Source organism: Saimiri boliviensis, chromosome 16 (assembly GCF_048565385.1).
Source record: "Saimiri boliviensis isolate mSaiBol1 chromosome 16, mSaiBol1.pri, whole genome shotgun sequence".
NCBI classification, from domain to species: Eukaryota; Metazoa; Chordata; class Mammalia; order Primates; family Cebidae; genus Saimiri; species Saimiri boliviensis.
In genome coordinates this window covers 58,652,295-58,676,626 of record NC_133464.1, presented here as the reverse complement: position 1 = coordinate 58,676,626, position 24,332 = coordinate 58,652,295, and the positions used below count along the sequence as shown (strand labels likewise).

Genomic DNA, 24,332 nt, shown 5'->3' with positions numbered 1-24,332 from the left:
TGAATAATATTCCACAATCTGGTTGTACCACAGTTTACCCATTCACTTACTGACAAACATCTAGGTTGCTTCCAAGTTTTGGAGATTGTATTAGTCTGTTCTCACGCTGCTAATAAAGACATACCCAAGACTGGGTAAATTTATCAAGAAAAGGGGTTTAATGGACTCACAGTTCCACATTGCTGGGGAGGCTTCACAATCGTGGCCGAGAAGGCAGAGGAGGAACAGTCACATCTTCCATGGCAGCAGGCAAGAGAGCTTGTGCGGGGGAACCTCCCCTTTATGAAACCATCCAATCTCGTGAGAGTTATTCACTACCGCGAGAACAGTATGGGGGAAACTGCCCTCATGATTCAATTATCTCCACCTGGCCCCACCTTTGACATGTGGGGATTATTACAAATCAAGGTGAGGTGTGGGTGGGGGCACAGCCAAAACATATCAGCAATTATGAATTAAGCTGCTATAAATATCTGTGCTGATGTCCATGTGGACAAAAGTCTTCATTTCCTGTGGGTAAACACCAAGGAATGTGATTGATGAATCATGGCTCATCATTTGGGCACTTTGCCTATTGCCCTTTTTCTTGCCTGCAATTGGGGGGCAATGCTCAGAGGAGGAGAAGCCATCCTGCCACCCCAGGCAGAGGCACCCCACACTAAGGAAAAAGAAGCCGGAAGCCAGAGAGGAGCTGGTCCACAGTGGCTTCCTTGAGTGCTAAACCAGGCCTTGAACTGTCTGCACCAGACTTTTTGTTACCTTCAAAAACCAGATCTCTTTTGCGTTATGCTACTGTGATTTGGTTTTTGTTTTATCCAAGCTTAGTCCTAACTGGTGTGGAAAACATCTTGATGTTCCTAAAATCATTTCAGATTGGCACCTTGTGGGCAACAGGCTTGGTTCTTAAAATATTGTCAGCCTAGGAATGAGTGTGGAGGTACCCCCTTTTTAAAATTCTTGATTTGAATTCCATCTGAATCTGGAATCTATTGCCTTTCATTTAAAATAGACGTCCCCACTTCCCCAAGTGAATCTCAAAGAAAAGAGAAAATGCCTTGCCAGTGTTTGACAGCTAGACCCCTTCCTTTCTCATTCAATCCCCAGCTGAAAATGTAAAAGCACCATCTGCATTTCAGTACCTGCTGGGCAGAAGATGTGCATTCCGAGCAAAGAATCCATTTGGTTTTATGAGAGAGGTTTTTTTTTTTTTTTCCCTTTCTGTGAAAGTCCTATTATAAAAACAATTAGTCTCCTTGAAGGATTTTGTTCTGCAAAAGAACTAATTCTCTGCACATCTGCTCATCCTTAGAAACGGCCTAAGCACCAGAGGGAGGGGACTCCTGCCCCTTCCACAGAATCTGCTTCTGAAGCCAGAACTGGTTCTGCCAAAACAGAAGCCCTGTGGTCCGCTACACCTCCAGAGCAGTAAGAGCTGTCAGCCACTGTGTATTAACCCCCATCCTGCCAGGCCATTGTGAGGACCCCTCGGGGGCTGGGGGGAGGCAGGAGACAGACAAAGCCTTTAACCCATCAGCGCTGCTCTGTGGTCAAGAGGTTATAGTGGCTCAAATCCAAAGGTGAGAAAGGGCTCAAGGCCAACTGGATCATGTTGGAAAACAATTCTTTGGGCCCCCAGTGCTTCATAGTGTGTTCAGCAGCAGCGGCTCTTGATTAAAAAGGGCCCTTTTCAACATCTTTAGTTTCGTTGAGGTATGCAGTTTGATTGAGGAGGTTCGATTTAGGAAAGATAGACATAGAACAGATTATTTTTCCAGTATGTCATTATGCTCTGACAAATTCAACTTTTCTGCTGGGTAGCAGGCTTTCTTAAGAAAACTTTAGCCCCATTTGATAGCTTTTTAATCATTTTCTGTGATTTAGATAGTAAATAACTGGCTGGGCACAGTGGCTCGTTCTTATAATCCCAACAATTTAGGAAACCAAGGTGGGAGAACCACCTGAGCCCAAGAGTTCCAGACCAGCCTGGGCAACATAGCAAGACCACATGTCTCCACACACACACACTCAAAATACTAAAAATACAAAGAATTATTTGGGCATGGTGGCATGCTCCTGTAGTCTCAGCTACTCGGGAGGCGGAGGCAGGAGGATCACTTGAGGTCAGGAGGTGGAGGCTGCAGGGAGCTGTGATTGTACAACTGTACTCCAGCCTGGGCAACACAGTGAGACCTTATCTCGAAAGAGAGAGGGGGAGAGAGAGAGAGAGAGAGAGAGAGAGAGAGATTACTAACTCTTAGTCTTGTCATTTTAAAATCTCAATCCTATTTGACTCACATGCTTCCCCACCACCCAGCTCAACCTAGGGGTGGCAAGTGGGAAAAGCACCAATTGATATATTTTGCTGATTCTTGTGGTTAAATCTTCCCAATATGGTGGGTTTCCAAAGGTGATGTCACTCAACACAGAGTTGGGAAGGAAGAGATGGGCACAATGAGCTCCTGCCAGCTGATAACACCAGAAAAGCACTGTGTGGAGAGCACGGAAGGATGTGGCCACTTCCGCATGTCCTTCCCTGGGCCTGCTCTTCTGGTGTTGGGTCAGGGAGTGTCAGAGGCATGTGATCCAGAGCAACTCCATCTTGAATAGGAGCTGGATAAAATGAGGCTGAAACCTACTGGGCTGCAGTCTCAGATGGTCAAAGCATTCTAAGTCACAGGATGAATTAGGAGGTCAGCACAAAATACGGGTCATAAAGACTTTGCTGATAAAACAGGTTGTAGTAAAGAAGCCAGGTAAAACCCACCAAGACCAAATGATCACGAGAGCAACCTCTGGTCCTCCTTATTACTACATTCCCATCAGCGCCATGACAGTTTACAAATGCCATGGCAACATCAGGAAGTTATCTTATATGGTCTAAAAAGGGGAGGCACGAATAATCCACGCCTTGTTTAGCATATCACCAAGAAAGAAACATAAAAATGGGCAACCAGCAGTACTCAGGGCTTCTCGATCCATGGAGTAGCCATTCTTTATTCCTTTACTTTCTTAAAAAACTTGCTTTCACTTGAATCTATGGACTTGCCCTGAATTCTTTCTTGTGTGAGATCTAAGAACCCTCTCTTGGCATCTGGATCAGGACCCCTTTCCTGTAACAGGAGGACAATAAGAAAGCCAAAGACACTTCCAGACTGAGCAATTACATGATAGGGGGACTGCTCATACCAGCAGTTCCAAGCCACCCCCCTTCGTTTCAGCCAGTGTCACATTAGCTCATTAGTGATGGTGCAATTATTTGACAAGTTATTGCATTCCCCCTTCATTTAAAAAAAAAAAAACACTGGAAAGTAACAATTAAAAGGTTTTCTATGGAAGATCATTTCTACAGAATGATCTTCCAAATGATCTTTACCAATATTGATGCTGGGGGCTTTTCCTTGGCCATCAGTCAGCCATTTTTTTCCTCTGCTCCCCTGTGATAATGTCCTTCTCCCTAAGCAACATTCGTGCTTCTCACCCACTGGGTGGAGAGGCAAGCAGGGAGCAGAGAGTAATACTTTATGGCATTCTCATGAATCTGTGGCAATAGGAAGCACAGGCATCGTGAGTTTCATGCACTTGGAAGATCTGACATGCACAAACTGGCAAATGAAGATTCACTTCAAATCAGTTGTCTTAAACACCTAAACGGATACACAGCCAGAATGTATGTTTCATTAATGTTTATTATTGATACAAACTCTTAAGGAAAGAGATGCATACTTCTTTAAGATAATGTAATAACTTGCTCTCTCTGCTCAGCCCTAAGCCAGCTTAATGAGGGAATACTAGGAACATTCTCATATAGGTCAGAAACAAAATGTCCAGACTGTCTACCACTGACCCCTTCAATTATTTAACCTCATTCTGGAGTACTAGCCAATTGAGCAACCAGTAGAAGGAAACTGAAGGAATAAAAATTGAACAGAAGATAAAATTATAATTCGTTGAATTATAAGATTGTTCACATGCAAAAACTAAGAGAGTCAAGTGAAAAGCTATTATAAACAAAAAGAATTCAGTAAAAGAGTTGACTACAATTTTAATGTATAGAAATCAATGGCCTCCATGTATACAACCAGCCAATAATTAGAAGGAAAAAATAGAAGAAATAACCCTATTTACAATGGCAATAATTTTTAAAAATCCCTAGGAAGCTAACCAAAAATTTATAAGGTATGTTTAAATTACCACTTAAATCACTAACAATTCAAAGAATTTATCCTATAGGCATATGTGCACATATGAGAAATTACACCTACATTGAAGCCTTGTTTATGACAGGAAAATTCAGGACAGGAAAAAGTATTGGAGAAATTGAAAAGCCTACTGTGTTCTTAGATAGGAAGTCTCTACACCATAAAGATTTCAACAGTTGTCCTTAAGATGGCCAACATATTTGACATGGTTCCAAGTAAATTCCAATTGAAGCTTTGTAAGTGAACAAGTTGATTCTAAAGTTCCTATAAAAAAAAATAATAATAGCCAGGAAAATAATGAAGTGGAACTCTTCCTACCAAGCATTTAAACATAAAGCTACTCAACGGTATGATTCTAATACATAAACAACAGACCAGAGACACTGAACTGAAATAAAACCAGATACATGAATGAAATTAATGATAATAAAGATAGAATTTTCAATCAATTTAGAAACGATAATGTTGGATTAACTGAGTGATCATCTGAAAAAAAATTAGAGCCACACATCACACCTTACACTGAAATAAACTACAAATGGCACAAATATTTAAATGTAAAATATAAAACGAAACCATAAAAGCAGAAGAAATCACAGAATTCTTTTTAACCCAGAGCAAGGAAGGCCCAAGTATGACACAAAAACCCAAAACCAAGAAGAAAAATCAGATAAATTCTCTTATATAAAATTGAAGAATTTAATGTTTTCAAGATAAGAATCATCACAAGCAAAGTCAAATCCACATGACAACTCTGGGAGAGGGGTAATGGGGGAGCACATGTAATTTATATCTCAAACAAAGGGCTAATTTTTCTAATATATAAAGAACTACAAATCAATAAAAAAACAATAGCGCAAAAGAAAAACAGCCCACAGATAACCAAAACAATGAAACATGAAAAGGTGCCCAATTGCAGATGAAATGAATGTTGCTAATCAGCTGACCTTAAAATTGGCAAGAGCCCAACGAAATCAGAAGTATCCTTAAAGTGGCAGAACGAGAAGAAGAGAGTGAGAGATATGGCAACGAAAGCAGAGTCAGAGAGATGCACTTATAATGAAAACAGTGCACATGAAAAACGATACTTGGATGCCATTTTTTATCTTTCAGACAGGAAAAGATGAAAAGTTTTGTTTTGTTTAGACAGAGTTTCCCTCATGTTGTATGGCTTACGCTTGTGATCCCAACACTTTGGGAGGCAGAGGGGGGTGGATCACCTGAGGTCAGGAACTCAAGACCAGCCTGGCCAACGTGGTGAAACCCCATTTCTACTAGAAATACAAAAAATTAGCCAGGCATGATGGTGGGCACCTGTAATCCCAGCTACTTGGGAAGCTGAGGCAGGAGAATTGCTTGAACCCAGGAGGCGGAGGTTGCAGTGAGATCAAAAGTTCTGAGACACACTTTGTTGGTGAGGATGTAAGGAAAGAAACACTGTCACATGCTGCAGGTCACGATGTACTAGTACAACCTCTGTGGATGCCAGCTTAGAAATATCTAGTAAAAGTCACAAGTATACTTTATGTATCAATTCTAATTCAAGGAATTTATTCTACAGGCATCCTTGTACATAGGAGAAATATTGAAAGCATTTAAGCATTATTTATACTAAGAAAAATCACATATGAACCAAATATCCATTAATAGGGTACTAGCTATAAATTCTGACAGTGGGCCGGGCGCGGTGGCTCAAGCCTGTAATCCCAGCACTTTGGGAGGCCGAGGCGGGTGGATCACGAGGTCGAGAGATCGAGACCATCCTGGTCAACATGGTGAAACCCTGTCTCTACTAAAAATACAAAAAATTAGCTGGGCATGGTGGCGCGTGCCTGTAATCCCAGCTACTCGGGAGGCTGAGGCAGGAGAATTGCCTGAACCCAGGAGGCGGAGGTTGCGGTGAGCCGAGATCGCGCCATTGCACTCCAGCCTGGGTAACAAGAGCGAAACTCCGTCTCAAAAAAAAAAAAAAAATTCTGACAGTGGATTATTATGCAGCTGCAAAAAGAATAAGAAAGATTTTTATGAAGAGAAATCATTTCTTGCAAGTTTTAAGGGAAAAAAGACCATAATACACATGGACATACAGTAAAACATTTCAATGTAAATATGAATATGATCATGTATATCCATAGTTGTTTGCATGAACAAAACTGAAACACAAGAAACCAGGCCTCTTGGTTTCCTTGGGATAATAGAATTAGGTGTTGGGGACAGGTGTGACGCAGTCTTTTCAATGTATATTCTTTCGTGCCTTTCAAATTCTACAATCTTATGATACCCTTTCTAAAAACAAATTAGAAATTGTGCCTAAAAGAGAAGAACTATTGGGAATTCTACTATTTTCGAACTCTCTCAAATCAGAGCATATCCTCGGCCCATAGATCTCCCAAGTCTGCTCTTTCATTTTCTCACAGTCAACCTTCTAGCACGTTTTCAAGAATATTTTGTATGAAAAGGAAACAACCTGCCTATCAGTGTCACAGACCTTAGTCTCATTTCAAAATGTAGGTGTCTCCCCCTTAAGTGGAGCAATTTCCCTTGGATCTTCCCTAGAGGTGGATTTACTGAGAAAGATTTCTCACATGCACAAACTTTTTCTTGTGGTTGGATACTTCGGTAAATTTGCAAAAGTAAGGTATTTTAACCATGAGTTGTTAACTCTGATATCTCTTTTAATCCCCCTTCATTCACTTCCCCTTACTGGAATGCAGTGAGTCTGCAAGCCTTTTAGGGATCCTACTAAAGGGGAATTAAGCTGAGGAGTCTCTTAATTTGGGTCTAGTAGACACACTTCTGCATTCTTTTGCCGTCTTTCCCATGCATAGTTAAATCATGGTTGGGGTCACAGTGCTAAGAAGAGTGCTCTCCTCTCTCCAGGAGAGCCCCTGTCAGGCCCCTGTAAAGATGCAGGGCAGGAAGTCACGCTGGCCTCAGGGAGTGCGCTCTGGCACTGGCCTTGCAAACACGTGGCTGGTGGGAGAGAAGCAAGATTCGAAATGTCTAAGACCAGAAGCTTGTCTAGGGAACATCCTTCCAATCCTAACACATGCAAAACCGTGAGCAGAGAATTCAGTTCTGTTAAAGAGAAATAAAAGCCCACAGTTGAGCTACACCCCAAGTGGCCCATAACCACGCAACCAAAACATAAGTCATTCCAATTTCCTTGAAACCCTAATTCTAATCATAAACACAAAATGTAAGTTTTATATCCTTGTCAGTATATTTCAGTGAAATTAACTAATCAGCTATAGACAAATCAGTTTAAACAGCTGTTTGCCCTAAATAAAGGTAATATATAACAACAAATCACAAAAAAAGGTCAAAATACATCCTCCCTTATGCTTTACAAACTGTGTTGTAACTGTTGTAAGGCAAGCTTTTTTGTTTGTTTGTTTTTGTTTTTGTTTTCATGTTTTGGGTTGGAGTCTTGCTCTGCCTCCCATGTGAAGATTAGAACTAGCAGAGCAGAGCAGGGTGATTTTTACATTACACAGGGTTTTTTTTAATACCAAAGACACTGACATCCAGATCAGCCCAGTAACCTGAGCCAATGAAAACTCTGGAAATAAAGCCCTGTCTCTAAATCCCCCGTTAACTCCCCTTTAAACCTTTGTCTCTTTGGGGCACAGAAAACAAAAATAGGTTTTCCCCAAAAATCATCCTAAGCCTCAGTCTGCTAATCCTCAAGTGCTATCATTCTCCCAACATGCTCGAGGCCTCATTTTACATCTTAAAAGTGGAAAATTAATTAGAAGACTTCATTCACTCAGTAATAGAACCTCTGCTGAGTGGCGCACTTTGCAGTCTCACTCGGAGGGCTTGAAATTAACCCAGCATATGCCAAACAGCTCCCGAATTCTCAGGCTGCACGGCTGCCGTACTGCTTCGGGTTTCATTACATGGGAGGCTTTTCCACCTGCTGGCTATGTTGCAAAAGCCAATCTGTCCTAGCAGGGGTTTTTACCAGCTTGTTTTGTTTAGTTATTGAAAGTTTGGTTTTTAGCTGTAAGCTGAAATCTATATGGAAACCTCAACAGACAATAATAGTAGAGTTTGGCCAGGCTTGGTGGCTTACACCTGTAATCCCAGCACTTTGGGAGGCACAGGTGGGTGGATCACCTGAGGTCAGGAGTTTGAGACCAGGTTGACCAATATGATGAAACCCCATCTCTACTAAAAATACAAAAATTAGCCAGGGGTGGTGGCATACACCTGTAGGCCCAGCTACTTGGGAGGCTGAGACGGCTTGAACCCAGGAGGCAGAAGTTGCAGTGAGCCAAGCTAGCACCACTGCACTCCAGCTGGGGAGACAGAGTGGGACTCCGTCTCAAAAAAAGAACAAGTAAAAAATAATAGTAGAGGTTGTTGTTGTTCTTCTGTGCATTTGGAGAGCAAAAAAGTTCCCCATATATTCCTGGCAACTATGGGAACGCATGGTTCAACTCTCCCTTTCAGAGAGAACTTGTTGCAGGAAATGCAGCTGGCTATCAGCTGCCGACCCTTTGGGATGCAAAGCAGCTCACACAAGGCCATGCTATCCCTGGGCTGCTCCTAGACAATGACTGATCACAGTGGGATTTTAGAGCCAGGACATTCCTGCCCAATGCAGGCTCCTCTGATGAGCAGTCTTTGCTCTGGAAGGAGAAAGGAGAGAAGAGCCTCCCCATTGCCTGGCCAAGACTTTCTCACAGCCGCTAACTCTCAAGGTCTTCCTACCCAATCTTTTCTTCTTCCCTTTCTTCTCTCCCAGGTGTCAGACCAGTATTACAGGTTGATGGCTCTCTGTACCTTCTCCTGCTCCTTCTTTCCTTTGGGGCATGGAAAACAAAAAGTTTTCCCCAGATATTTCCCCCAGTGAGTCCCTTGCACATCTAACTTCATCTTAGCACATGTGACTCAGAGGACTCAAACTGATACACCACCTTAGAACCATTGAATCATTGAGTAAAAGGGAAAAAAATTACTGCTCTCATTTTTTGCGAAGAAAAACTAATATTTATGGAGCATCTACTCTGTCAGGTATTGCTGGGCATTTTAAAATACATTGTGTCGTTCAATTCATAAATGGGAGCATTCTTTCTTTTTCTTTTCTTTTCTTTTTTTTTTTTTTTTTGAGATAGGCTCTTGCTGTCACCCAGGCTGGAGTGCAAGTGGAGTGATCTCTTCTCACTGCAACCTCTGCCTCCTGGGTTCAAGCAATTCTCGTGCCTCAGCCACTCAAGTACCTGGGACTACAGGCGTGCACTACCTCGCCCAGCTAATTTTTGCAATTTTAGTAGAGAGGGGTTTCACCATGCTGGCCAGGCTGATCTGGAACTCCTGATCACAAATGATCTTCCCACCTCAGCCTCCCAAAGTGCTGGGATGACAGGCATGAGCCACTGTGCCTGGCCAAGGGGAGCGTTCTTATCCCCAGGATTTAAAAAATGCAGGTGAAATTCTGGTTGGCAAATTGACTGTGGATGCCCTCTGTATTTACAGAGCTGCCAGCCTGACTTAGCTTTCTAGAGAAATTCCAGATTTGAAGTCAAGAGGCAGTTTACATACAGTTTTCCTCAGCTTAGGGGAAGGGCTAATAGATATGTTATTTTGCAGGTTGCATGGAAAGAAAACTATTACCTTTAGTGATCTTATATCCTTCCTTTGCCCTAGCCCCTCTCAGGTGAAAAAATCTGCCAGGCATTCTTTCCTCACTGACTGTCCACCACTCTGGTTCTGAGAACTCTCTGCCAAAGTTCAGACTGAGCCAGAATCTACATAGGGTAGTCTCAGTCTTTGTAGCTTCAAATCTGACACAAAAGTTGGGTCAAATTGTGGCTGTAGAATATCATGGAATGGTTAAAGCAAAGTTTGCAACAACATTTGTGTTGAAACTCCCTAGCCTTTTTATTATAAAAACAATGTAAAATCAAAAAATTAAAAAATATGGCTTAAAAGGTTGGGTAGATATATTAATAATGATAACACCAACTGCTGGAACATCTGCCAACAGCTCACTGGTTTCACCCGACAGAAGCTTGTTTCTTGATTTCGTGCAGCCCCACGGTGTGGCTGCAGGGCAGATGGTGAGGTCCTGGGCCATGTGCAGCACTCAGAAACCCAGATCCTACAGAGGCTCTGCCATCTTCAATACATACTGTTTCCAAGATTGCTTTGGGTGTCAACATCCATGTCATATAGGAGGAGAAAGGAGAGAAGAGCCTGCTTCTGCTTTGCTGTTCACATCACAGCCATTGACAGGAACCAGCCACACAGCCCTACTTAGGTGCAAGGGCGACTGGGCAAGAATGCAGCATGCCGTGTAGGGGACAGTGGCCATCTCTGCCACAGCAGGCATTGTCACCTAGGGTGGCCACGATCTCGATTTGCTCAGAATTCTCCATTTTGAGCACTGAAAGTCCCATGTCCTGGGAAACATACTCAGTCCCAGGCAAACTAGGACAGTTGTTATCCTATTAGTCGAAATGAATTAACAATTTAAAATCACAATTTTTGGACAAAATTGGTTTTACATGAAATCAAGCATTTTGCAGATGGCACAAAAATCTGAGTGATCAGAAAATTTTAAGACTTCATGAAAACAGTGACCAGCAAGTAAAAGAGTCGCAATTGGCTGAAAGTAAATTGGAAATAAAATATTATAAAAACAATAACCCCCAAAGCTATTCCAAGTCTTCCATGTGTGAGTACACGTGGACACAGGAGTGGAACAACAGACACCAACCAAGGCTTACTTGAGGGTGGAGGGGAGAGGAAGGTAAGGATGGAAAGCTATGCCGGGCGCGGTGGCTCAAGCCTGTAATCCCAGCACTTTGGGAGGCCGAGGCGGGTGGATCACGACGTCAAGAGATCGAGACCATCCTGGTCAACATGGTGAAACCCTGTCTCTACTAAAAATACAAAAAATTAGCTGGGCATGGCGGCGCGTGCCTGTAATCCCAGCTACTCAGGAGGCTGAGGCAGGAGAATTGCCTGAACCCAGGAGGCGGAGGTTGCGGTGAGCCGAGATCACGCCATTGCACTCCAGCCTGGGTAACAAGAGCGAAACTCCGTCTCAAAAAAAAAAAAAAAAAAAAGGATGGAAAAGCTGTTCATCAGGTGCTGTGCTCACTACCTGGGTGATGAAATCATTTGCCCATTGAACCCCAGTGATTCTCAATTTGCTCTTGTAACAAGCCTGCACATGTACCACTTGAGCCTAAAATAAAAGATGGAAGAAAAAACATCTTAATATGCTAGAAAATGAGCAAAAATGCTTAATAACACACACAAAAAAGTTGCTGAACTGTCCAGCTGGTAAAATAAAATCATCAATATCTGGAAAAAAAAAAAAAAAGATACTATTCACTTTCACCAAGTCAATGTATTATTTTCTTTTCTTTTTTTTTCCCAAGACAGAGTCTTGCTCTGTCACCCAGGCTGGAGTGTAGTGGCATGATCTTGGCTCACTGCAACCTCTGCCTCCTGGGTTCAAGCAATTCTACCTCAGTCTCCCAAGTAGCTGGGATTACAGACCCATGCCGTCACACCCAGCTAATTTTTGTGTTTTTAGTAGACATGGGGTTTCACCATGTTGGTCAGGCTGGTCTCAAACTTCTGACCTCATGATCTGCCCCTCAGCCTCCCGAAGTGCTGGGATTACAGGCGTGAGCCAGCCACTGCGCCCGGCCCAATCTGTTATTTTAAATGACATGTTTTAGCCAGTGTTTCCATCCATTTGTTTGATGCCACCTCACTTGGGCCTGCTCTGTGTTAACTGTAGGGTGGGTCCTGATTCTCTGAAAAGCCCTCCCAAACCAGCCCATCCACAGGGAGTCCCTGCCTTACCTCCTCCCCAGCTCTTTTTGTTTTAACATCTGTAGTCAGCTTTGTCTCCCAGGGTCTCATTCTCCTCACCTGCATTATCATTTCTCTCAAGCACAAAAGCAAAGTGTTTCCTTGGGGTGTACTCCCCTCCCTGACCCTCCAAAACGTCTCATTTCAAAAAGCAACACAAAGCAAAGAAAGTCTGAGATCTAGTTCCCACATTCTCCCCAGAAGGAAGAGATGCTTCATTGAATTTCCTGCTTCCCCCGATCCTCCCTACACACACACACATCAGAATTAATCTTCCCTTCCCATATGCTTATACTTCCGTTGGGCTTCCCCTGTGAGTGCCTTTCATGGGCTGCTGGGAACATATGACTTTCCTTTGCTACTCCTGAACTCCTTAAGGAATTCCACATTGCACCTTGCTCCTCTCAGGAGCTCAAAATGCATTGCATTGCATTTAAGTTTGACTTGAAAATGTTAGATGAGAAATGGATCCAGAAACTCTAGTCTCGTGATAAAATAAAATTCTCTAGGGAGGCTGGAATAGCTATAGCATTAGCATTTAAACAATTTGGCAATTTCTGTGAGAAATCTGAGCTCTAGAAGGCCACATGGACAAATCCATAAATTCTGGCTCTCAACTTCAGCTGTTGAGAAACGTAAAATTTTCATGATTGTTCGTGGCCTTTCAGTTTTCAGAGCACTGACTCCAGCTAAATTTCCCTGGCACTGGGGTTTATTTGCTTAGGTCATTGCTGATTTAAAGAAAGTGAGTGGGGCTGAACCAGCTTTTGCTTTTCACAGCTGTGAATCACAGCTGTGAATCCCCAGGGTGCTGAAATAACAGTACAGTGTGCTAATCCAATCTGTGCTTTTCCTGGGGGCTGTCATTATTGCAAAATGAGGTGAGCTGGGTGGATGAAAAGCTCCAAGGTGGCTACAACACTGTACACTTAGAAGAGATGCAAAACCCTGTCTGGGGCTTAATGAAGGGTTGTGATCAGAGGAGAAGGAGCCAAGGACCCAGGGGCTACTCTGCTACAGCCACTATATGGACTATACATATACATACACATATATACACTATAACCTCTATACATACTAATGTACCTGCTATATACAGTGTTATGTGTATATATCAATAATTACTCGGCTAATACTATAGCTATTCCCTGCTATACTTTCAATCTGTCCAGGGTTCTGCTCCACTATTCCTACCACACTGGCCTTTTTCGGCACCTTGAGCGTGTCATGCTGGCTCCCAGGTCAAATTGCATGGACAGGCCCCTTTCTTAAAGCCCACTAGTCACAATGGGAGGCAAGCCCCTCTTACAATACCAAATTCCATAGTGATCACTGGAGTGGTATATCCATTACAAGCCCTTTTTGGTACATCAGTGAATCTCACTGTTGTAGACTGAATTGTGTCCCTCCAAAATTCAAATGCCAAAGTCCTCACCCTCAGCACCTTAGAGTATAACTGTATTTGGAGAGAGAGCCTTGAAAGAGGTGATGAAGTGAACATGAGGTCATTAGGGTGATCGCTAATCCAGCATGACAAGTATCCTTATAAGAAGAGATTAGGACAAGAGACAGGTACAGGGGAGAGACCATGCGAGGACCCATTGAGAAGGCAGTCATCTAAAAGCCAGGGAGGGGGCCTCAGAAGAAAGCAGCCCTGCTGACACCTTGATCTTGGACTTCTAGCCTGCAGAACTGTGAGAAATTAAATTTCTGTTGTTTAAACCACCCCCCCTGTGGTACTCTGTTGTGGCAGCTTCAGCAGACTAAGACGCTAATACAACATGGAACAGAATCCTCTCAAGACCTCTGCTTGCACAGAACATTCCATTGCCCCAGCTTCCTACACTTGGTTCCACTGGGCTGAGGGGCACTCTGCAGTTCTACCTTGGGCCAACTAATCTGCCCAGGCAGATAATCCAGACTGGTTAATCCCCGGTACCTGGCAGCCCACTTTTGTACAGTGACCAAATATTAAGAGGTAGGCATTAATTGAGGCTCCCTTAATCCATGCTGACTGCCTGTTTCTGTGTCTACAGGGTACAGAAGGTTAAAAAGTATTAAGAACCTTAACCATGAACTTGAGGTTCCAGGGTTACAGACTTGATGCCCAATCCTATCCTCAAACATAATACTTGCTTTCATCCCTGGAGCCAACTCGTGGATCTGAAGTTTCTCAGAGAGAAAAGCTTGTCATAAGACTGGTCAGCTGTCTGGTAGCAAGGCCTTTTATGGGGATCAATCAACAATTATTTATCAGTCACCCCTGGCACTGTGGGAATTTCAAGGAAATATACTTGGCTCCCGTCCTCAACATGGTGACTATATAGTTGGGATTGATGTGGTTTAAGATCTTCAAAAGTTAAACAAAAACAAAGGAGCTGAATAACTAAGCAAAGATCAGAACTGATGCCTGTGCCTGTCTCTGATTAGCTGTGTGAGCTAAAATTCTTCAACCTTTGAGTCTCAGGGGCCTCCTTGACCCAATGAAGTTAAGAGAACCTTCCTCACAAGGTTATTGTGAGAATGAAACAAAACAACGTACATAAGAAGTACCCAGGGCAGAAATGGTGAGTCACACCTGTAACCCCAGTGCTTTGAGAAGCCGAGATGAAGCATCACTTGAGGCCAGGAGTTCAAGACCAGCCTGGGCAACATAGCAAGACTCCATATCTACAAAATAATTTTTAACCATAGCATGAAGTCTGTGTCATCTCAGCTACTCAGGAGACCCAAAGGGAAGGACTCCTTGAGCCCAAGAGTTCAAGGTTACAGTGAGCTATGACTGCACTACTGCATTCCAACCTGGGTGACAGATTGACACCCTGTCTCTAAAAATAAAAAAGTGTCCAACTAAGTGCCTGGCACCTAGTAAGTGCTTCATTAAAAAAAAAAAAAAAAAAAAAGAAGCTCAACAAGTGTAGGCCACTGCAAAGCAGTGAATGGGGGATGGTCACAGGACCTTGTTCCCAGTATTTGCCCAGTATTTACTGAGCACCTACTATGTGCCAGAACCTAGCTCTGTGTTGGGAACACAAGAAAGACCTGGTCACAGGCTGTTTCCAGTCCAGTGGAAGCAGGCAGGTAAACAAGCAATAAGAGACCAATGCTGAGTAGGACTTGGGGTTTGTATAATTCTGACTCATCAGACCATTCACTGGAGTGTTTAAAATGAGCCCATGAAGCTGGGGATCATTTTGACACACACGTGCAGAAGGGTTTATTGAGGTTCCCACCTCACTTTGCAATTCAGTGTTTTGCCTATAATGGCACGTTGAGGGCCTAATCTGGGCAAGGGCAAGACCTGACGTCAGATGGGGATGACATTGTAGTTTTCTGTGGTCCATCTGGATTGAGGTTGGGTCCCAAGCAGACCCAAGGGATTTCTGGAGTCATAGTCTAGTGCCTTGACAAGGGCTAGTGTACTATTTGATGTCATCCAAACAGAGCCAATAGGACACACACACACACAGACACACACATATTGAGAGAGAGATATTTATGATAAGCTACTGGCTCACACAATTATAAAGGCTAAGTCACAAAATCTGCTGTCTGCAAGCTGGGGACTCAGGAAAGCCAGTGGTGTCATTTGAAGGTCTGAGAGTGCGAGAACTGATGGTATAGATTTTGGTCCAAGTCTGAAGACCTGAGAAACAGGAGCATCACGGCTAGAGATCAATATTCTAGCCCAAGCAGTCAGATAAAGAGCGACTTCAACCTTCCTCCATCTTCTTATGATTCAGGCTCACGATGCTGAACCATAATGGATGGTGTACGCCCACATCGGGGAGGTCCATCTGCTTTATGCAGTTCAACAGTTCCAATGCTAATCCCTCCTGGAGATGCCCGCACAGACACACCCAGAAAGAATGTTGAACCGGGTACCTGGACAGCTCGTGGCCTACACAAGTTGACACAGAATTAACCGTCACAGCTAGGAAAACTGTCATCACTTAGATCAAGCACAGCCAGAATCCAGGGATAGTCGCTGGTCTCAGAGTGGGGCCTGTACCTGAGATGGAAGCATCAGAAACCCTAGGAACAAGGGGCATGAAACAGGAGGAGAGGAGGCATTAAAGACAGTGGTAGCTACTGCTTAGTGGAGAATTTCTTCTATGCCAAGTGCTTTCCAGGTGTCGTCTCCCCTGAGCCTCACAGCAACCTCAAGGGGTAAATCTTTATTTATCCCTGTTTTACAGATGAGGAATCAGAGGTTTGGAGAAGTTAGGAAGCAACCCAAGATCTCATAGCTAGAGAGATCAGCAACCCAGCCCAGGCCTGACTCTGAAGTTCATGCCTTAAACCTCTCCACCCCACTGTCTACAGGTGAAGCCCCTGGCATTCAGCAAACAAGCGCTCAGGCCAGCAACCCTCTGAGGATAACGATAGCAAGACTGACCCCATGCCTCACCCACCGTGGGGGATAGACTCTTGCTGTACTTACTGATCTGGTCAGCATTGGCTTCTGAGACAGGGGAGAGTTCACAGGTGCCTGGCTTCAGTTGCTTCTGCTGAGGAGGGCTTGGGGAGACAGTGGTTAAAACCTAACAGCAATAACAAGTAAGAAGTGAAAAATTCAGGGCCTCCATTGCCTCCATTCAGATCTATAAAATAAACATTTAGATGGCAAACTGTGTTTTCTACTTCCTACCTGGATGTTTTGATAAACAGATTCTAAACTATCTTCTTTTTCTCACGTTTAGGAATTTTCCAGTGCTTCAGCCATTCTGATCACTCTTAGTGATGTGGTGAACTCTGAGTAGAAATGGCATATGTTTCTTCCTGCATGTCATCCATCCATGTAGATTTCATGAGGAGTTTTAGATGGAAAAAGCACACCAAAAAATGCATCTTGCAGTACCAGTCGCTAGAAATGTTTATTTCATAAGGAGAAGTGTTGTGATGTTTGTGCCTATGAACTACTTGAAGTGGGCCTCCTGCCAGGGGACAGCCAACAATGACCAACACCGTAGACATGAGGCTGCCCCAAATCCACACGCCAGATCTAGCCCTTATCTTTGGTACCAGAGGGAGAGACCCAGGCCCAGCAAGAAGGAAATCAAGGCTTAGGCCATGCTGGGGTTTCAGGCACAGGGGCACGGCATGGGTATAGAGAGAGCCAGCCCATAGCAGCACTAGAGTCAATCAACAACCAGGGCAGAGCAGCATGGCAAGACACAATGCCCAGTTCCAGAGACAAGACAGCAGTTCTCCAGCAGAGTCTGGACAGCATAGAGTAAGCCAGGTGCAGGGAACAATGGCCAGAGGAGACAGGGTCTTTGCAGATGTGGCCAAGTTAAGATGAGGTCACTGAGGCTGGCCTTAATCCAATATGACTGGTGTCCTTATGAGAAAGGGAAATTCAGCTGGGTGAGGTGGTTCATGCCTATAATCCCAGCACTTTGGGAGGCCAAGGTGGGCAGATCATGAGTCAAGAGATCGAGACCATCCTGGTCAACATGGTGAAACCCCGTCTCTACTAAAAATACAAAAAATTAGCTGGGCGTGGTGGCGCGTGCCTGTAATCCCAGCTACTCAGGAGGCTGAGGCAGGAGAATTGCCTGAACCCAGGAGGCAGAGGTTGCGGAGGAGCCAAGATCACGCCATTGCACTCCAGCCTGGGTAACAAGAGAGAAACTCTGTCTCAAAAAAAAAAAAAGAAAAGAAAAGGGAAATTCAGCCGGGTGTGGTGGCTCATGCCTGTAATCCCAGCACTTTGGGAGGCCAAGGTGGGCAGATCACAAGGTCAAGAGATTGAGACTATCCTGGCCAACACAGTGAAACTACTAAAAATACAAAAATTAGCCTGCCATGGTGGTGCATGCCTGTGGTCCCAGCTGTCCCAATAAAAGCACATGAGGAGGGGCTTCGGGTTAGGACCTCAACGTGGCTTTTTTGGGGGTGGGGGGGTGATACAGTGTAACCCATAGCACCCCTTTTTACCATGCCTTTGAGCAATTGATGTTCCTCAAGCCCAGCTCCCATTAGGTATTAAAAAAATACCAATATCTTGACCCCATCCTCAGAGATTCTGACTCATTTGAGCTGGGATGGGGTCCAGGTATCAGTATTTTCTAAAGGTTCCTCCAGAGCACCCAAAAGTGTGGCAGGTTTGGGCACCTCCATCCTGGGGGTGAAACAAGGTAAGCAGCCAGAGACAGAAAGGCAGTCACCAGCGGGAGAACTGAGCCCATGCTGGCAGGAGCTAACAGCCTTGGGGTGAGCACTTGGATTAAAATCATCAGCTTTTCGGAGCAATATTAAATGATGGCTCTCAGTGTCTTGGGATGAGGGAGTCCAGGGCTTCTGGGCTTTTCAACGACTAAATAAAAAAGGCGTAACTAATCTTTCTCTCCAGGAAGACTCACTTGCCTGGGCCAACCCTGAGGAGAGTCCTGATGGTTTTTAAAGCATACAGTTGCCTGCCAAACCAAAAAGCCAAGGGTTTTAAGTCAAGCTGAATATTCCAGAGAAGATTGAGGCTGGCTAACCTTGCTGCAAGGTAAAACAGGAGATCACAGCCATATGTCATTCAAGCAAGAGAAAAAGCAATGAAAATCTACACTCATGTGGCAAACTCCTCCAGCAGTCAGAGGCCTGATTGTGTGCCAGTCAAAATAATTTTGCTCTATTTTTAAACACTGTTGAAATGAAAACTGAATTAATAGGGGCTCAAATTTGAAGGGAGAAAAAGGCACCAAAATCCATAATGAACTGACAAGCTAAGTAATGTATCTGAACAGAGGAAGGAAACCATAGAAACAGATTGGAAATCATGTGGCTTTCATTCATATGCGGGAGAAAGCAATTGAAATATTCTTGTGCAAATTAATTAAATTTATAATGCACCCAGAATGCAAGTTGTTCTAGCTCCCTGATGAGTCCCAGGGGAGATACTTAACATTGCTTCCTGGCCAATAAGAATGTCTAAAATGCATTCTGATGATGTCTTAGAAGAAAGAAAAGATGCACATGCAATTGGATCATTGTCATTGAGCCTCCTTGCGCCTGAGCTTGCAAGATCCAGTGCAGTCCAGCCACACTGACTGAGGGGCGAGCCCTGCGGAGAGGATCAGACCCGTTCTGGCCTTTTCTTTCTCCCTATGCCCTCCATCCCAAACTCCAGCCTGGGCAGGCTCATATTATATCCTGGGAATAACCAGGCCCAGGGATGCTAAAGCCAGGATGTCTGGCCCATGTCAGAGCAGGTGGGTGGCAGAAGACTTTTAACTCCCCTTCCATCATACCCCAGAGACAGCTGCCAGCCTGGCCCATGCTGAAAGCAATACCCGTGTCCAAGCCATGGTGAGCAGGTGGTCTTAGAAGGAATCACAAATTTTATAAGATCTGGAATGTAGATGTAATTTGGCTAAATCAACTTTTAGACAAGATTGTTCCAGCAGGACCTGAAATTAGCTTTAAAAGATATATTATTTTTGCTTAACAAATTCACCTTGGCTGGTAAGTATTAGTTAATATTATTTTGGTTACATATAGAAAAAACCCACTTAATGACAGTAAAAAAGAATTTTTTGGAAGGAGAATCTCAGAGAATTCAAAGGGGAGTTGAATAACTGGAGTTCAGAAAGGAATCCATGACAGCTTGAGGCCCACAGTAGGAGACTCTGGTGCTCTGCCCACTCCCAGCCTTTGATTTCTTAGTTCTAAGCTGAGAAAAGCCTATAAGGCAATGTGGGCCAGATGTTCTCTCTTGGACAATCATCTAGGCCAGGGCTGCTGTGTAACAAGGTAACATACAAACCTGGCTACCAGGGCCTGCCCCTGTGGACCTGGGCAGGCAATGGAAGGGCCTTTGCAGCTACCTCAACTGCTGTCTCCCAGCTAGTAGGGGTGGGGAAAAAGCTGAGTGTGCCATATGCATGTATGCCCTTGGCCATGCCTGGTGTGTGCTCTCGTCTCTCCACCCCCAGCCAATCCTTCACAGCAACTCCTGGGTGAAGCCTGGCCTTGTCCTTCCAAGTCAGAACCAAGCGATTCTCCTTAAGGCTCCCACAGGCCTTGCATCTGCCCCTCCTGAGGACTAAGGACAGCCCTGTCTCAGCCTCCTACATGGTCTCCTGCAGGTCTGTCCCTTCAGACTGATCCCCCACCTGGTCTCCAGGTGCTCCATCCCATATGCAGCTCTGACAGGTCACTCTAGGGATCAGACACTTCAGGGATGGGATGCACTTTCCCTGTAAGGAAATAAGACCCCTCTCCAGCCAAGCCCACGCTTCATCTAGCATTCCCCTTCCCTCCCCTCCTGGAAACCTTTTCTGCCGGGTACTCACCCTGCTGACATTAGGCACCCCTGCTCTGGGGCCCCAGGCATGGCTCCACCAGTACACTCAGCATGTGATATAAATCCAGTCTCCCTTCCGCTCAGACTCCACACTACATATGACAGCCTGATTTTTCAAAATCTCTTGCACCTAGCCTAATGCCTTCGCCCAAAATCTATGCTGAAAAGGTAATCATTTTGGATGGATGGATGAATGAATATATGCATGAGTGGATTAATATTTTTTGTTACAGTTAACTGACTTCAGGTCTCTCTTCTCCACAAAAATGCTAGGTTTTCAAGATCAGACATGGTGTCCGAGTCAAATTCATTTTCAGCTTACACGTAACCAAGGGGTTTAGCAGTGCCTTTCCCGTCCCCTTTCCACACGGCTCCCTTTGCTGTGCCCTTTGGCCCCGGAGCACGCCATAAATATGAGATGAAAGGATACTCTTCTGAGATTCTGTGACTGGTGCAGATGTGGCTTGTGTCCTTGAAGACTAGTTCTGGGCTGGGAGGCCTTGTCTCATGCCAGATAGAAACAGCCTACATGCTAGTATTAAAACTCCACAGCCATTCAGCTGGAGATTCTCCTTTAAGTCATGGTCGTAGGTTGAAGAGATCGTTGACTACAGCTTACCCAGGGAGTTGTTCAAATGTTCCCTCCCTTACCGCATACGGGGCAAGACCTGAGACTCAGGAGTCAGGGAACCAGGCCGGAGTCTCACCCTCCACGGGGTCTTGTCCACATGTCTAGTTGCTGTTCTCATCGCACCTGTCCTTTTCCTGACGTAAAAGTAATCACATTCCTCTCCACACTATGATTCATGCGCTGACTGTACACCCACAGGACGGTGACTCCCTGTGAGGACAGGGACTATGCGTATCCTCTTCCCTGCTGACTCTCAACATCTAGCACCATGCCTGGCACATGGAGATGCTCCGTAAATATTTGTTTAATGAACGAAAAAGAAGGAAGGAAAGACAGAAAGGTACAATGTGGGCAGAGGATGGATAGACCAACAGGGAGAGAGAGAGGCAGAGAGAAGGCAGGCAAGAAGGAAGGAAGGAAATTTTTCTTACCTTGGTTTCCTCTTCTGTGAAAATGAGCCAACAATTCTATCTCCCAGGGTTGCTGGGATGATTGAATACATTGACTATTTTCTCCTTCTTCTGTCTTCCTGTAGCCTTTGTATGCACTATAATTACAAAACTTAACACAGATATTTGCTTGCATGCCTGTCTCCCTGTTAAACTGTGAGCTTCTCCAGGGCAGGGGCTGTTTCTTCTTTCACCTGGGTAAGTGCTGCACCAGCTGCTGGCACCCAGCACACAGCAAGCTCTCAGCCCCATCTGTACGCTTCCTGCCCTCTCGGGAGTACTGAGGCCTGCCATGCACTCGCCGCAGGGGACCTGGCTGAGGGAGCCAACCCAGATGTCCACCCAGCACCCACCTTCCCACCATGCCTCCACCAGCCCAGCTCTGTAGCCTCAGCTGTGTTCCTTAATGAGTAGAGATGAACTGATTATCCTGCAGGGGCCTGAAGAAGGGAGTGCAACAGGAGGAGCGAATTCGAGACCTGTGGGGAATCAGAACAATGTTGTTATTGTGGTAAGAACAAAGCGCTAGGACTCATGGGCTCACGTGCTATTTTGCATAAATTTGCATCCCAGACTCAGCCAATTCTTCTCAAGCTTATTGTGGGGTCAAAGCTCCCCTCATTGGTGGGCGTGGCCAGCCTCACCCTCACCCAGGGATTTTAGACCAGAAGGCCCTGCTGCTACCTCCATGGCTTGGCTCGCTCAGCCCTGACCCCCAGAGCTGTGGCCGTGGCCATCCCTAGTGAGGAGAGGACTTCCTAGAACCGACCCTGGGTTATGCTTCTCCAGGAGACTTACCTTCCTATTGATGGCAGGTTTTGCCCTTGTTCAAACAAGTTTGCATTCCCAGCTTTTACAATAAGTAATTGTAAAAGGCTTAACTTGTCCCCCAGTCTTCAGGGGCATGGAGAAGGATCTGGAAGTTTTAGACACTGAGATTCACCACCTCTACCATCCCATGCTATGATGGTTAATTTTTATGTGCCAACTTTGCTGGACCATAAGGTGCCCAGAGAGTTGGTCTGACATTTATTCTGGGTGTGTCTGTGAAAGTATTTCTGGATGAGATGAACATTTGAATTGGTCGATTATGGAGAGAAAGCAGATTGCCCTTTTGAATGTGGGTGGCCCTCATCTCCTTTCAAAATACTGAATAGAATAAAAGGTTGAGTAGAAGGGAACATGGGCCTGACTGCCTTGAGCTGGGACACTGAGACATTGGTCGTTTTCTGCCTTTGGACTCAAACTCAAACGTGGGCTCTTCTTGGTCTCGAGACTAACTGTCTTCAGACTGGAACTGCACCATTGGCTCTCCTGGGTGTCCAGCTGGCTGACTGCAGGTCTTGGGACATCTCAGCCTCCATACTCATATGAGCTAATTCCTTCTCTCTCTCTCTCTCTCTCTCCCTCTCTCTCTCTCATGCTGTGTGTGTGTGTGTGTGTGTGTGTGTGTGTGTGTGTGTGTGTGTTGGTTCTGTTTCTATGGAGAGCCCTCTGTAATACACTTGTCAGAGAAAACATAGTATGATCATGGACAACAGGCTCAGGCCTGCCCTCCTGCCTTCTGCAGCCTCCTGAGAGTGCCACTACCACACTGCCACCAGAGTCAGTGCTAGAGCACAGATACTTGCACATCTTTGCACACACATACCTGTCCCCAGCCCTTCCACCTCAACTCAGATTTCTTTCTTCCTCTGAAAGGCATACCTTCCTAATCGTACCCAACAAAAATCACTGGATGAGGGGAATTTTAAGGACTTTTGGTTTTCTCCTTTATAGTCTTCTATTTTGTTAAAATATTTTTCTTTTTTAATTTATATAGTGTTGTTTGTTTGTTTTTTGAGACAGAGTCTCGCTCTGTCGCCCAGGCTGGAGTGCAGTGGTGCGATCTCAGCTCACTGCAATCTCTGCCTCCTGGGTTCAAGTGATTCTTGTGCCTCAGGCATGCCCCACCATGCCCAGTTAATGTTTGTATTTTTGGTAGAGACAGGGATTTCTCCATGTTGGCCAGGCTGGTCTCAAACTCCTGGCCTCAAGTGATCCCTCCACCTCGGCCTCCCAAAGTGCTGGCATTACAGGCATGAGCCACCTCGACCAGGCAAAATATTTTTCTTTTTCTCTTTTTTTTTTAGAGCAAGAGTGAAAGGTTATTATTATTATTTTTTTTAAAAAAAGAAAGCTTTAGTACAGGAATGAAAAGAAAGTAAAGTACACTTGGAAGAGGGGCAAGTGGACATCTTGGAGGTCAAGTGGCCAGCTGGCCTTCTTCTGGCTTCTTGTGTCCCTTTTCTGGTAGAATGCCCCCAGAAGTCATATACCAGTGAAACTCTGCCATTTTGCCTCTTAATGTGAATGCCTGAGCTCAATGAACCCGCCTTTCCCTGGCACTGGCTGTGACCAATTATTATTTCAGAGAGGCAGTTCACAACCACCTGACCATCACCTGATGGTCACCTACCTTTTCTGGAAGGGTGTAGCGCGAGTCCCCTCCTGCCCCGCTCATGCCTGGCTAGCTCCCTACTATGACATCCACAGCTGTCTGTATGCTCACTGGCCAAAATCCTACCAGGGACAGGCCTTTCTGGGTACAATGAGTTGGCTCTGCATGGCACTAAAAACATGCCAAGAGAGTGGGAATCTCAAGTTCCCTTTGTCTTACATATTTATCTGTGGGTTAACCTAACAAAGGCTACGGAACACTAAGTTTTCCTAAGTAACAAGAAGTTTACCGATTCATCTCAGGCCCAGGAACTAGTCCAAGGAGAATACACAAGAGTACTGAGCTCTGCACACGAAGCCTTGGGAAAGCCTTGCTGCCTGGGCAGTGGTTACAGCAGATCCCCGACACAGACTGGCCGGGTCCTCTTGGGACAGCTCTCTGAGCCATGCACACACAAAAAAGAGAGTGAGAC

The 24,332-nt window shown here is 44.9% G+C and overlaps 1 long non-coding RNA gene across 1 annotated transcript; it reads right to left on the bottom strand.

The window, feature by feature from the left end:
* Nucleotides 1-585: 585 nt before the first annotated feature.
* Nucleotides 586-24,332, bottom strand: LOC141581622 (uncharacterized). The gene is made up of 3 exons (XR_012514361.1): nucleotides 16,483-24,332; nucleotides 15,924-16,073; nucleotides 586-2,190 (listed from the first exon to the last, which is right to left on the bottom strand). It is a non-coding gene; the product is annotated as an uncharacterized LOC141581622 (long non-coding RNA).